A 14,362-nucleotide genomic window follows, 5' to 3' on the forward strand; every position below is an offset into this window, starting at 1 on the left:
TGTCTATTCTACTATGGTGGGGGCTTCTTGTGGAGCTGAAGTAATTCTAGCCTGGCCTAGAATCAGGTTTACGGTAGTTTCAGTGTTTTGTGTAGCTCCGGTGTAAGAAGGTTCCTCATGGCTAAGTTGAGGTTTCCAGACTTTTTTGCCTGCCTAATTAGTCATGACGAGACATATAAACAATGAGAAGGTCACTCTTGTTGTTTCTTCTGTAAAAGTCCTGCAGGTTGCTAGCTCCATATGCTAGACCTCTAATGAGGTAATTCTAGTTTATCCTGAGCAGTCAAAAGGCCATGGCAACAGTTAAACCACTGAGGTTTGCACAAGTACAAGGGGAAAACTCCCACACAATGCATCAGTCATTCACAAAGGAAAATATCTCATCTTCCAGGAGACCCCTGAAATTTTCAGGACTGTCGTTTTTTAGCCTTGTGAACAGGGCTTGAGAGAAACATCCTCCTATTCATAAATTATTAAACAAAGCATATATCACAACCTTTGAGATCAAAACAGCATGCTTGTAAGATACAGGGGGGCAACTCTGATATTTAGCACTGCAAAGTGCAAAACAAATCTAAAATGGAAAGGTTAGATGTTTGAAATCTGACACAAGCACAGAGCCTTTGTAATTTCCCTGACAGGTACACAATATGGCAGAGGAGCACTGTAGGGTATATGAATCTATCTTTGTACCTCTCCAAGAGGCTGAGGATTTTGCACCAACACACATAATAGGGTTCCTGTGAAAATGAATATTTGATGATATTGCTAGCAGGCTATGATTGGAAGCATGAGCGGATTAGCATTCATAACCGCCTCTTGAGCAGAACTTTCATCATTATCAACCTTTAAGTTTAACAGCCAGCATTAATGCCTACGCTGCTCCTAGGGGCTGTAGAATAGCATGTTACTGTCTTCCTGGGGTTGAAAACGACAAGGCAGGTAAAAAATATTGACCCTCTTTTACAGTTTCTCAATCGCTTTGGCAATTTTTTTTAAACAGTCTTAACATTCTCTAAACTGTAAGTGCAATTGTCACAACTGTTTTATGGGACATCACAACTCTACTGCATGTCCACAAAATGTAGTAACTCACCCAAAACATATAATTCATGCTTCAAAACCTAGTTATTGTGTCAGTAAATTGGCCAATGCCACCAAAAGGAAATGGTTTTTTTTGTCATCGTGTGAGCCGTACTGGTCAAAAAGTTACGATGTTTTTTCACCATGTCAGTCAACCCTGGAAATGTTTGTTATATACAAATGTCAGTTTTGTTCTACTTTTTTGTTGACACTGACTGCTTACTGTACTATACCAGAATGTCAGTTGTGTCGAGCTGAATTCTATTGTGTATCACACAGAGCTTTTTAGATCCCAATTTCAACAGTAGGTAAAAGTTTACTGGGAAAAGTCAATACTGTACAATACTGCAGTACACAGTTAAAGGATATGCACATTTGTATGTATACAGTACATTTATTTTTGTAGCATGTAAACAGAAAATTCACATTTGCATGTTCATTTTTACATATTTCTTACATGTAAAGTCATATATAGTGACGAGAAAATTTGCCACAAAATTACATCCATGCAAAAAAAAAACAAAAAAAAACGCAGCAATGAAAAAACCTAGTTCTGTAAAAAACAATAAATTGAACCTTCTCACAGTACGTAACACTACAAGTTCCCATCTTCTTGGTAGACATCATGTCACTCTTGTTGGTCTGGCCAGAGATTTTCCTCAACATCACATCTGATGATTCCCTTGCGATGCACTGGGGGAAAAAATATCCTGCAATGATCGCCTGTGATGTCCTCACAAGCAGCATTCATGGCATCTAACAGAGACATCTGATCTTGTGCCCGATAGTCATATACTTTCCACCTCCATGCTGAACAAACCTCTTCTATCGGATTCAGGAATGGGGAGGATGGTGGAAGGAACTCCATTGTTATCCTTTCATGCGCAGCAAACCATCCCCTAAAAATGTTGGTTTGGTGGAAGCTGACATTATCCCACACAATTACATAATTTGGCAAATCTGGTCTAACTAAACCTCTTTCGTGTTCTGGTATTAGATCTCTGTAAAGTGTATTTAGGAAGGCCAGGAGAAGTTGGGTGTTATAGGGCCCAATGTGTGGAACATGCGTGCTCACACCATTCTCAGAAATGGCACCACACATTGTAATATTGCCCCCACGTTGGCCTGGTGTGCCAATTGTGGCTCGGTGTCCAATGAGATTGCAGCCACGCCTCCTGCCTTTGGCCAGATTGAACCCAGCCTGTGGGTCATTTCATGTCCTTCCTTCCAGCTCCATTATTCTCTATGTAGTAACACAGAAACAAAATATAAAGTCAGTTTTACATAGCCTATTCTAGAATCTAACAGTTTAGTAAAGTATAAATGTTTTATGTTCTTACGGGTATCTACAACTTCAAGAAGTATATACAGGCATTATTGAAGTACAGTAAAACTCCCTCTACAATATACCATGTGCACACCAATGCTTAACCTGGACATACTGGTACCGCAGCTCCTTCACTCTGTCACTATTCCTCTCAAATAGCACCTTGTAGAGTTGTTTCATAGTCATTTGATTTTTTTCCCCGAACTTTGTCCATAGTGGAAATGCTGACAGAATTGATATTTGCAAAGATATTGTTGTCATTTATGATATCACTTTGGATCTGCCTTAACCTGATGGAATTGTTGGCTATGACCATGTTGCAAATGTCTTGTTCTTTCTGATGGCTGAATACTGCTGCTCTGCCACCAGCATGAGGTTGTTGTGCAGTCCTATATATGACATGTACTGTAGAATTCACAAATAGATCATGTTACAGATTATTTTCAAATTGTGCTGTGTTACTGTATATTCCTCATACATATCTTACGGTACATTGTGATTTTCAGACTTGCATAAACTTTTACAATAGTTGCTGTATTGTTGTGAATGAAATGCTGTAACAAAAGTAAAGAACGAGTATCTATTTACCTGTTTTCCCTACGGATTGCACAATTGATGACACTGTGGACCTGCACTCTCCGACCAGCCTCTTCCATTGTAAGACCATGGGACTCTTATTCTTTGTCTTCTACCTCTTCCTCTATTATGTCTTCCCCTAACACCACCACCACCACACATTCTTACACATCTTCTTATTTCTCTTCCACGAGCATGAAGCTGCTGTTCAGGGGTGTGATGTTCCGCCATGTTCAAAAATGGTAGTGATTGTGCTGTGGGCACGCTCCATATACACTACCGTTCAAAAGTTTGGGGTCACTTAGAAATGTCCTTGTTTTTGAAAGAAAAGCAAAAAAAAAAGTCAATTAAAATAACAACAAATTGATCAGAACTACAGTGTAGACATTGTTAATGTTGTAAATGACTATTGTAGCTGGAAACAGCAGATTTTTATGGAATATCTACATAGGCGTACAGAGGCCCATTATCAGCAACCATCACTCCTGTGTTCCAATGGCACGTTGTGTTAGCTAATCCAAGTTTATCATTTTAAAAGGCTAATTGATCATTAGAAAACCCTTTTGCAATTATGTTAGCACAGCTGAAAACAGTTGTACTGATTAAAGAAGCAATAAAACTGTCCTTCTTTAGACTAGTTGAGTATCTGGAGCATCAGCATTTGTGGGTTTGATTACAGGCTCAAAATGATCAGAAACAAAGACCTTTCTTCTGAAACTCGTCAGTCTATTCTTGTTAATTTATGCTTAACTGGATGATTAAATAAACATCCAATGTAACTCCCTGTGATTAAGTATTGGCTACCATCCACAGCTAGTGATGCTGTCTCTTATATTTTTGGTCCATGTTGCGATAAGCATGGTTTTTGTTTAGACTCAAAATGTTGTAGCGAAAGGAATAACGAAGATTATATAAGAAGAAGAATAATAAGAAGAAGAATAATAAGATTATGTACCTTGCTCTTAGAGGTATGTGAGCTGTTTCAGTATCCTATGTTTAATGTGTTGAGTGAACTTCAGTAGGTCGTGCGGGAACAGGGCTTTCCAAAACAGTGAACCAATTCAAACAATTATATAATTCTCTTGCTCCTTGAAATGTCTCATGGAAATCTGAAAATGAATAGCCTATTCTTCAAATCCATGCATAGATCAAACTGCTCCTTTTGTCTGGCTTCTACCTCACAATGCCTGCTCCACCAAGATCCAAGGAACCTGTCACTTCTCACCCTGTGACACAAACACTGCTGCAGGCGCCCACGGTACTCTATTCTGTTTTGCATTTTATGTCAGGTTCTTTGGTCCGATGCCAGTAAGAGGATAAAAAGCCTTGGCCCCATGATATGATGGGGGTCCTGATTGAAAATCTAGTCAGAGTGGCTACTCTCCTTATAGGAGCTCATTAGTCGGAGAGACCTGTGTGCATTGTTCCAAGTCTGCAGAGTCAGCGAGGGAGCCACTCATCACTCCACCCAATCCAGTCTCCTGCACATCTGGTCTGGCAGCTCCAGGGTGACCTGTGCACGCACGCACACACACACACACACACACACACAAACACACGCTAAAGCAAGTGCGCATACATCGCCCCTAACACATGCAAAGTTATGCGTACAGGTCCATACCTACTCACACATACACATAATGTAGAATACACAAAGCTGCATACACACCAAGGAAGTGCCTCCCCACATACACAGAGAAACCAATGCACACACACATATCATCTTCTGTGATTTACAGCCAACACATAAATACACAGACACACAAACAGACAGACACACACACACCTCTGTGATTTACAGCCCACTTTACACACAGCTCAGGTGGCCATCTCCAGCTCTGACCCTGTACTGCAGCTCAGGGACAGAGACTCAGCAGTAGGCTGCAAGGATGCCAGAACACACCACTGCCAATAGCCAGTGAGGGCTAAGTGTCAATCTTCAGTTATGAAGGTTTTAAACGCTTTATTGTTGAAAGATTTGTTTTACACAACAGAGCTACTTTTAGCCTGTGATCACCCTCCGTTAGTATGAATGTTACACTGAATATATAAAATAACGTATATAATATGTAGCTATGTGCTTGTATCTATCAGAATACTTCATTGCCTTTATCAGAATACAGCAGGATCAAGTAAACAAGTTGTCTTTCTTGAGTCTTGAGTGAAACAGAGAAAAGAAGATGGGACAGTTTCAATCCCATACTGAGAGAGAAAGGACGTGATAGTATTGAGAACATGTCACTGTACATTCATCTGACGGACATTCAGGCAGTGTTCCATTGGCGTCACTCAGACAGAACGAAAAAAACAAGTATAAAACCTGGAACAGTGGCAGAAGCTATCAAATTGACTGAGCGTTTCGGCATAGATGAAAAGCATGAGCTGCCGTTTCAAAAGCCGGAAGAATCAATGGAGTCCGTTGATATAGCCTCAACATAATGGCTCTCATATAGGGAAGTCCTTTCAGATTAAAGCTACTATAAGAAATCAATGCTTATTTTTCTACCAACGCCACTGGCTGTGAGGTACAATGAATTATTTTTTATTTAGGGCCCTATTCAATCAAAACTGGTGTCCTGAGGTTTCTGAATAAGATAAAAGTAAACGATTCCTTCACAGTGTGACTCATATTGATTTACGGTAATCAATAAACTGATGCTGAATATGTGAAACTGAAGGGAACTCAACTGGATGACTCATACTGTACAGAAATACGTTTTTTGAATGTACTTGGTAGGCTGATTCATTCTTTCTGCCAAGTGCACATGTTTGAACACCAAAATCCTGGAGGCCGCTGCAGCTTTGGAGAGTACCACTTTCACTTTACCTCTCCATACCCCCATCCGTCCAGCCCACTGCCAAGCTGGAGAGGTTTTCGCCCAGCCTCCGATGGCCACCTGTGTTTCATGACTGCAACACATCCCTGGCACCATGGCAACCATTTCCGCTGAATTTCCATTGTGCTGTGGACAGATGCTCTCACTAGATGAGGCCACCTTTGACCCGCCAATGTCACCTCAATCATCACTTCTGCTTACCTCAAATTGAGTGGATTATAATTCGGCACACTAATAATTTAGCAGTGACTGAATTGTCAATAATTTTGTAGTGAATTGTAAAATGTATTCTGTCGCTGTCACAAAAGCCCTCCTGAATTGGAAGGTCTTTGCTTGTTTTGAGAAGAGAGAGAGAGAGACAGAGAGACAGAGAGACAGAGAGACAGAGAGAGAGAGACAGAGAGAAACTAAGAGTTGTTTCTCCTTAGATAATTGGTGTTGTGAAAAGTACTGTATATAAAGGAGCTTAGATTCCTGTTAGCTTTTTTGGCCTCTGGAAAAAATACAGTTGTCAAGACAATGAGAATATAGCAGTCTAAAATCTTGCATATGATTCGAATTAGCTCTATGTTTTGTGTCATCCACAGACATTATTGTTACAATATAATTAATATAGCATCTCTATTTGCCCAGGATTTAATCAGATCATAACAGAAGAGATACAAATGAAGATAAAAGCATTGATATAATGTATACTTAAAACATTGTTTCTGAGATGTTGATTATGAGTCATAGCCTCAGCTATTTCCTATGGTGGCACACTAAAACAGAGGAAGTATAGAGAGTCTTAATACTATGTTGTATATTTTAGATGTGACTGCATTGGAATTATTGCTAACATCAAAGGTAACACTTTTTTAAATGTATTTTTGTGAAGATCAAAACCAAAAACTAATACCATTCATTTCAGACTCCAAAAAGTGACAACTTGGAAACTCTGATTGAGAAAAATACTATATACAAAAAATATATGCTTGTCATGGTACAACAATAATGAGGTACCACTTAAATAACATGTCCCTGATGCTGTGGGATGAGATTTAAATGAGAAATGTTTTAATTTGATTTATAATAAAAAATTCCTATCTGCTTTATACCTTACTAGTCACCTTTTAAACTATTGGATATTCTGATATGAATATTAGGAGAGATTCATGATCATTTCTGAGAGAACGTTATCAGTAGTGCCAACCCCAAATGTTTCTGACTACACACTGGTCCATTTTTGCCCCTGATGTTTAAACACTGACATGTTTTTTCTAACCAATGTGAAGATAATAGTTCCTATAAGCAACGTTTCTGAAGCTGCTGGCATATTGAAAGACACAGGGATTCTCTCCCTTCAGCTACCTAGGATGCTGTCCAAAAATATGTCAGGTAGGAGTCTTGCAGAGGCAAACCAGTCAGACCAGGTTAGATAAGACAAACCATCTCTTAGCTCATATATTTAATAAATGGAGATACAGGTCAGTGGAGTGCACCATAAAAATCAATTTCTGGGATACAAAGTGCATTTTTCCCAAACTTCCGAGGTGAAATGAAATAATTAAAAACAACATGTCTGAACTCTTCTTTCTGAGAGGAGCTGGTAAATCTTTTATGAGCGCCATCCACCCATTGAGAATACAAGCTCTAGCCTTCTCTGTGGCACACTTTCCAGACTTATGAATAAAATATGGCCCTCACATGGGTCTGCTTAAACAACAAAAAGAGAAGCTGTCAATGATTTAAAATGGAGCTTTAGTTTAGGATTATTTTTTATTTTAATAAATGCAAACAGCTAAATTCTCATATGATTACATTCCCTAGAGGGGTCAAGACTTCCTCATAAAATTGCTCTGACATCAATCAAAAGTGAAGTTTCCGAGATGACTGTGTGTTTGGCTGTGAATTGGATGCCAAATGACTTGATTGACCTATAATGCAGTCAGAATTCATTTCTCTGTTTGCTAGATAGGTCTGTAATTGATAAAGCCATCCAAAGCTGGTGGGCATGTCATTAATTATTTTCATAAAAATGTCACAATTATGGCAATAGTCATGCCAATATTGAAATGGATATCCAACCGCTGCTAATGCAAATGAAACGTGTCATAAACAAAGTACTGAGTTTAGCACAAAAAAGTTTGCTCTCATCAGAAATCTGCTAACTGCTTTTAAAACTTCCTGAATGATCTTAAAACGGCATGTAATTGCCTGTGTGATATACTTAAGCAATAAGGCCTGAGGAGGTGTGGTATATAGTCAATATACCACAGCTAAGGGCTGTTCTTAGGCTACCAGCTAATCAGCATTCAGGGCTCAAACTAGCCAGTTTATAATATACCATAGACTCAGTTCACTTAAATCAAATGCAAGACAAAAAGGGACAAATCAATAATTACCATGATGAATTGCATGTCTACAGCTCCTGTCATCAGATCTCAATCACATCTCATCCACCCACAATGGGAGGCTCTCATTAGGATGATTGAAGGCAGCCATTTTGTCTCAATGGGTTAAATTACTATCATTAAATGGCCCAGGGATGAGGGTTGTATGGGATAGGTAGCCAAGACACTGAGGTTGCATCCCCTTATTTCTCAAATCGGGTCCTGTGTGGTTCAGCCGGTAGAGCACAGCACTTACAACGCTAAGGTTGTGGGTTTGTGTCCCACAGGGAACCAGTAAGAAAATGTATGCACTACTATAAGTTGTTCTGGATAAGAGTGTCTGCTAAAATTACACCTTGTTGATGTCATTGAGCAGTATGCTTTGAATCAGAGTTGTGAAAATCTCGTGTTACAATGACCCTACAAACACTTCCCAATAAAGTTCAACAATCTAAAGTGCATTGTCTAGAGAAGAATGGCGAGAAAGCCATTTTAAACTATTGCGATGCAACCCTTGAGTACGTCACAACCTATCTAGGGCACAGAAAGAGAGAATAGATTTGGCAATAGCATACCCTCAGGTAACTCCAAAACAACATTAGCAGACACACATGAATAGAAACCCACAGGGCAAGAGAAGGCTATGAGACAAATAACTCATTAGAGAAAGACAAAAACAGTCTGGAGAAAGTAAATGAAAATTACTACAAAACTAGATTCAACTTAGAGGCGTTGTTGATGCTCTTTGCTCCATATGTCATTTATTATGTGTTGTCATCAAAGTTTATTTCTGTCTCTGTATGAGATTACTTAGGTCCTATGTTATAGTAGTAATGCAAGGACATGCTCAGCTAGCACACACTTTTCCTTAAGAAAGTATTCACACCACTTGACTTCTTTCACATTTTGTTGTATTACAGCCTGAATTTAAAATGGATTAAGTTGAGATTTTGTGTCACTGGCCTACACACAACACCCCATAATGTTAAAGTAGAATTATCTTTTTGCTTTATTTTATTACATTTTTTTTTTCTTTTTCTGAAATGTCTTGAGTCTGTAAGTATTCAACCCCTTTGTTCTGGCAAGCTTAAATAAGTTCAGGAGTATACATTCACTTAACAAGTCACATAACAAGTTGTATAGTGTATAACATGATTTTTGAATGACTACCTAATCTCTGTACTCCACACATACAATTATCTATAAAGTCCCTCAGTCGAGCAATGAATTTCAAATGCAGATTCAACCACAAAGACCAGGGAGGTTATCCAATGCCCCGCAAAGAAGGGCACCTATTGGTAGAGGGGTAACAATAAAACAAGCAGATATTGAATATCCCTTTGAGAATGATGAAGTTATAAATTACACTTTGGATGGTGTGTCAATACACCCAGTCACTACAAAGATACAGGTGTCCTTCCTAACTCAGTTGCTGGAGAGGAAGGAAACAACTCAGGGATTTTACAATGAGGCCAATGGTGACTTTAAGAAAAGAGTTACAGATTTTAATGGCTGTGATAGGAGAAAACTGAGGATGGATCAACAACATTGTAGTTACTCCACAATAGTAACCTAATTGACAGAGTGAAAAGAAGGAAACCTGGACAGAATATGAATCCTGTTTGCAACAAGGCACTAAAGTAATACTGTAAAACATGTGGCAAAGCAATTCACTTTTTATCCTGATTACAAAGTGTTATGTTTGAGGCAAATCCAATACATTACTGAGTACCACTCTTCAAATTAAAAAAAAATCATGCTATGGGTATGCTTGTAATAGTTAAGGACTGGGGAGTTGTTCGGGATAAAAAATAAATGGAATGGAGCTAAGCACAGGAAAAATCCTAGAGGAATACCTGGTTCAGTCTGCTTTCCATCAGACACTTGTCACCACTTCCGCCGAAGTCGGTCCCTCTCCTTGTTCAGGTGGCGTTCGGCAGTCGACGTCAACAGCCTTCTAGCCATCGCCGATCCACTTTTCATTTTCCATTTGTTTTGTCTTTGTCTTACACACCTGGTTTCAATCCCCCAATTACCTGTTCATTATTTACCCCTCTGTTCCCCCATGTTTGTTTGTGAGTGATTGTTTCTATGTAGGAAGGTCCGTTATTGTGGGCTCTGTTTTTGTATTGCATTTATTATTATTTTGAGTAAAATACGTTTATTTACTCATATCTGCTGTCCTGCGCCTGACTCCTATACACCAGCTACACACAGACTTCCTTACAACACTGGGAGATTAATTCACCTTTCAGCAGGCAATAACCTAAAACACAAGGCAAAATCTACACCAGAGTTGCTTACCAAAACAAAATTGAATGTTCCTGAGTGGCCTAGTTACAGTTTTGACTTAAATCAGCTTGAAAATCTTATTGAAATATTCAGTAAAAGTTTTAAGGAAGTTATTCAAAAACCTCCTATTAACCTATAATTTCTGTTCTCAGAGCGTTAATAAAACCTCCCAGGAAAACTTTCAAGGAAGCAGAGTAAAACGTTCTCAGAACATCCCTGCAACCTAAAAATAAATGTTTGCAGAACAAGCAACATTTTCACTTCTGTTCTCAGAACATTTAAAAAACGTTCCCTTTTACCGTTCAGAAACGTATGGCTTCGTTCCAACAACTAATGTGAAGCCAAAAACATGCATTCCCACAACTTCCAAGGAACCAAATGTGCTAGCTGGGATGTTCTGTCCATGGACAACTTAACTGCAACAACAATTGCCTGTTAAATAATGGATGTATCCAGAATCTTCACATTGGATTAACACTTGACTAGACAATCCTTTCATAGCCCAAAAGTCATTAAGGCTATTTTCTAGTTCACCCTGGGTGTGTGCGGAACTATATTGCCAAAAATAACTTGTTTCTGTGCATCCAAATCATCTGCAGCGGCCAAAGTTAAGTGTAGTTCAAACTCAGGAGACTGATGTTTGCCACACAGTTTTCATTGGCTTCATTTTTCAAACCGGAAGGTCATTGACTCCCTCTCAGGTTTGTCAACTTTCATTTTTAATGGTTCAATGCAGGGCCGTAACCAGGATTTGAGTTTTAGTGAGGTCCACGATTTGTTTTATATTGAAGCTCATTTACTGCATTTCTATACAATAAAAAAACTTTAAAATGCTATTCGGAGATCAGCAAAAACAGGCAAAAATGACCCCAGCCTTGATCACTTTGGCTGCTGTAGATTCATTCACCTCAGTCGATCTACAAACACATAGCTAATATCTATACAATTGTAATATTATACCCCTGAACGGGGGGAAATATGAGAAATGATTCACACTGACACGTAGCATCAGTGACTGTTCAGTCAGTTGTAATGATGAATTGCATAAAATCATGAACTCTTTACATAAAAAAAAAAAAATCTAATTACATAGCGTTCATATTTGTATTCTTAGGCATTATTAATCAAGCTCTGCACAAACAGACATCGATGGAGCCCACAGATGATTGTATTATCACATTCACATGAATTATTAGAATACGACTTACTATTCCGTATCAAAATCAGTGATGTAGTGGTAAAAAAAAGTAGGTAATGGGTCAAATATAAACTCCAGTGGGCGATCGAGACAAAACAAACAAACTACGATATAAACAAGAACTATAAAAGAAAATTGAACTGTATTGTTTGCCCTTTGATTGCATTTTAATATTGGCCCAGGCCTATAGGGAAGGTAGACCATGTGGAGATGTTCATCTTGAAACATATCAGTAGGGTTTAATCTGTCAAACTCTTCTTCACACCTCATGATTTATGAGGGGGGCTTGGCAGGAGGTAATAGAATGTTTTTTTTTTCATCCACGTGGTTTCACCCATGGTTGTAAACATCCAGTTTGAGGGGAGACTGATGTCGGGGGTTGGTAATTAGGTAGGGATTTGTTCTCATGTGGCTGTGGGCTTTAATTATGTTCATTAAGACTATAAGTTAGAGGGAATGAGATGTGTGTGGGGGTTGTCTGTCATTGATGTCTGTTTATGACAAATTATGCAGTGTCAGGTAGAAACTGACCCGGGAGTTGTGACTTATGACCACAGATCTGTCTCCGTGGACATCTAATTAAAAACAAAAACAGTAATACCTTATTTACTTAAGAATTCAGACCCTTTGGCTGAGACTCGAAATTGAGCTCTTCAACTTGGTTTGAGTCCACCTGTGGTCATTTCATTTGATTGGACATGATTTGGAAAGGCACACTCCTGTCTATTGTATATAAGGTCCCACAGCTGACAGTGCATGTCAGAGCAAAAACCAAGCCATGAGGTCAAAGGAATTGTCCGTAGTGCTCCGAGACAGGATTGTGTTGAGACACAGATCTGGGGAAGGGTACCAAAAAATGTCTGCAGCATTGAAGGTCCCCAAGAACACAGTGACTTCCATCATTCTTAAATAGAAGAAGTTTGGAACCATCAAAACTTCCTAGAGCTGGCCGCCCGGCCAAACTGAGCAATCGGGGGAGAATGGCCTTGGTCAGGGAGGTGACCAAGATCCCGATAATCACTCTAACAGAGCTCCAGATTTCCTCTGTGGAGATGGGAGAGCCTTCCAGAAAGACAACCATCTCTGCAGCACTCCACCAATAAGGCCTTTACGGTAGAGTGGCCAGACTGAAGCCACTCCTCAGTAAAAGGCACATGACAGGCCACTTGAAGTTTGCCAAAAGGCACCTAAAGGACTCTCAGACCATGAGAAACAAGATTCTCTGGTCTGATGAAGCCAAGATTGAACTCTTTGACCTGAATTCCAAGCGTCACATCTGGAGGAAACCAGGCATCGCTCATCACCTGGCCAATACCATCCCTACGGTGAAGCATGGTGGTGGCAGCATCATGCTGTGGAGATGTTTTTCACCGGCAGGGACTGGAAGACTAGTCAGGATAAATGGAAAGATGAACAGAGCAAAGTACAGAGAGATCCTTGATGAAAACCTGCTTCAGAGCTCTCAGGGCCTGACTAGAGCGATGGTTCACCTTCTAAGCACACAGCCAAGACAACGCAGGAGTGGCTCCGGGACAAGTCTCTGAATGTCCTTGAGTGGCCCAGCCAGAGCCCGGACTTTAACCCAATCGAATATCTCTGGAGAGACCTGAAAATAGCTGTGCATCGACACTCCCCATCCAACCAGAGAGCTTGAGAGTTTCTGCAGAGAAGAATGGGAGAAACTCCCCAAATACAGGTGTACCAAGCTTGTAGTGTCATACCCGTGAAAACACGAGGCTGTACACAATGCTAAATGTTCTTCAACAAAGTCTGAATACTTATGTAAATGTTATTTTTCATTTTTATTTTTGCTTTTTCATTATGGGGTATTGTGTGTAGACTGATGAGGGCAAACAACGATTTAATACAGTTTAATCAAATCAAATCAAATGTATTTATATAGCCCTTCGTACATCAGCTGATATCTCAAAGTGCTGTACAGAAACCCAGCCTAAAACCCCAAACAGCAAGCAATGCAGGTGTAGAAGCACGGTGGCTAGGAAATCAGTGCATCACAGGCACCTCAGTACATGTATTATATGAGAACAAGTATTTGCAGTTACTATTTAACACAAGTGGAAGTCCTCCTAAGACTAATTATACAATTTTCTTGACAAAGTTGGCAATAATCTGACTATTACTCAATCATGTCAAACAAAGGATTGTCTGCACAAATGTGTAGAAGTTGACAAGGAATTATCATAAACTCAGCAAAAAAAGAAACGTCCCTTTTTCAGGACCTTGTCTTTCAAAGATAATTCATAAAAATCGAATTAACTTCACTGTAAAGGGTTTAAACACTATTTCCCATGCTAAACAATTAATGAACATGCACCTGTGGTACAGTCGTTAAGACACTAACAGCTTAGATGGTAGGCAATTAAGGTCACAGTTATGAAAACTTAGGACACTAAAGAGGCCTTTCTACTGACTCTGAAAAAGAGCAAAAGAAAGATGCCCAGGGTCCCTGCTCATCTGCGTGAACATGCCTAAGGCATGCTGCAAGGAGGCATGAGGACTGCAGATGTGGCCAGGGCAATAAATTGAAATATCCGTACTGTGAGACGCCTAAGACAGCGCTATAGGGAGACAGGACGGACAGCTGATCATCCTCGCATTGGCAGACCACATGTAACACCTGCACAGGATCGGTACAACCGAACATCACACCTGCGGG

The sequence above is a fragment of the Salvelinus namaycush genome, chromosome 22, assembly GCF_016432855.1.
Source record: "Salvelinus namaycush isolate Seneca chromosome 22, SaNama_1.0, whole genome shotgun sequence".
Classification (NCBI taxonomy): Eukaryota; Metazoa; Chordata; class Actinopteri; order Salmoniformes; family Salmonidae; genus Salvelinus; species Salvelinus namaycush.